Source organism: Raphanus sativus, unplaced genomic scaffold, assembly GCF_000801105.2.
Source record: "Raphanus sativus cultivar WK10039 unplaced genomic scaffold, ASM80110v3 Scaffold2385, whole genome shotgun sequence".
Classification (NCBI taxonomy): Eukaryota; Viridiplantae; Streptophyta; class Magnoliopsida; order Brassicales; family Brassicaceae; genus Raphanus; species Raphanus sativus.
Genome location: NW_026617693.1, coordinates 11,289 through 12,631, shown reverse-complemented (window position 1 = coordinate 12,631; position 1,343 = coordinate 11,289). Strand labels below are relative to the sequence as shown.

The following is a 1,343-nucleotide window of genomic DNA, read 5'->3' as shown; positions in this document are numbered from 1 at the left end:
TCTTCTTTGTGATAAATCTGATACAGCTATTTCTCTGATATTTATCTATTGATGTAGATACCAAACATGGTTCTCATCCGTGTTACTGAACTCAATGGTATGGACTACAGGCCTGTTCTTTTTATGATCGCTGACGCAGCATCAGCGTCTCAAATTTACTCATCAATCGAAAAGATATATGGTGGAAGAACCAACGAGTTGCCGCTGCGATCACCTTTTTACAGGGTCGCCGGTGTTTTCCGTGACGCTGTGTAAACAAGCGACAGTTAAAAGAGAGCTGCGTCTGATATTAATGAAGGAAAGTAGGACGCCAGCGGTATTCTCCACATATTTGGGCAAAAAGTCAGTTATAATTTGGTCATTCACCGCTGCGTCAGCGATCGTAAAAAGAACAGGCCTTACAACATTGTTGTGACAATTTTCCTTTACGTTGCAGGCAGTGTGCTATAGGGCAAGCTTTTGTAGGACAAGTGGCAAAAAGCAAATCATTCGCCTCAGATGTTTTTTGGGCTTTAGATGTTTAAGGCCAAGTTTCTAACATAAGCAGAACACTATGACATATTATGGGCTTTTGATTTTGATTTAATGGGCCTTGTGAAATCTCTTGTATTTCTCTCGCATTTACATCAGCTTTTCTCATGAACAAAAGAAACGAACAAAGTACAAACCGTAATAAAACTTTGTCTCGACGCCCCATCACCTCAAATGTTAGTCACATTCATCGAGTAACTTTAAGCCGTCGGTCGTTTCAAAATATGTCAAGATCTCACTGATCGGACGGTTACAAAGAGGACACGAGCCCCGGTTCAGCCACAGCTCTCTGGAGCAAACTCTGCAAAAAGTGTGTCCACATGGGATAAACGCAGCGCCTCTCTTTCTTCCCATACACACGCAGCACACCGTATCACTCCCGCAGCTAACGCCGTCGATATCTCCGTCTCCCTTCCGTCATCAACCGCTCTCTCGCCGTCTCGTCCAGCAACCTCATCAACGACACTCTCGTCGGCGTCATGTCAGCCTCCGCCGGATGATATCTCTCCGCCTCTAACGCCGTCGCGAGGTTCATACCCGAACCCGACCCGGGAGCGAATCGGGCTTCGGTTTGCTCTTCTTCGAGTTCGTCTTCGCTCCTAGAGGTTGTTGTTGGGCTGTGAGGAGTAGTTTGCAGTGTTGTTGGGCTGACGATGGAGACTCCTGATGGGCCCACAGCATCCGATGCATTTGAATCTCAGCCGTTCTTTGAGAGTCCGCTTCCTCCTTGTGCGATCCACACCGCTCATCTGGCGCCGGAGCAAGTCAAGAAACGTCGTCGTCGTGCGGTGCGTCTCCGTCGTCGTCGTCAT

The 1,343-nt window shown here is 47.5% G+C and overlaps 1 pseudogene; it reads right to left on the bottom strand.

Moving 5' to 3' along the window:
- Window positions 1-708: 708 nt before the first annotated feature.
- Window positions 709-1,343, bottom strand: LOC130505571 (uncharacterized; annotated as a pseudogene).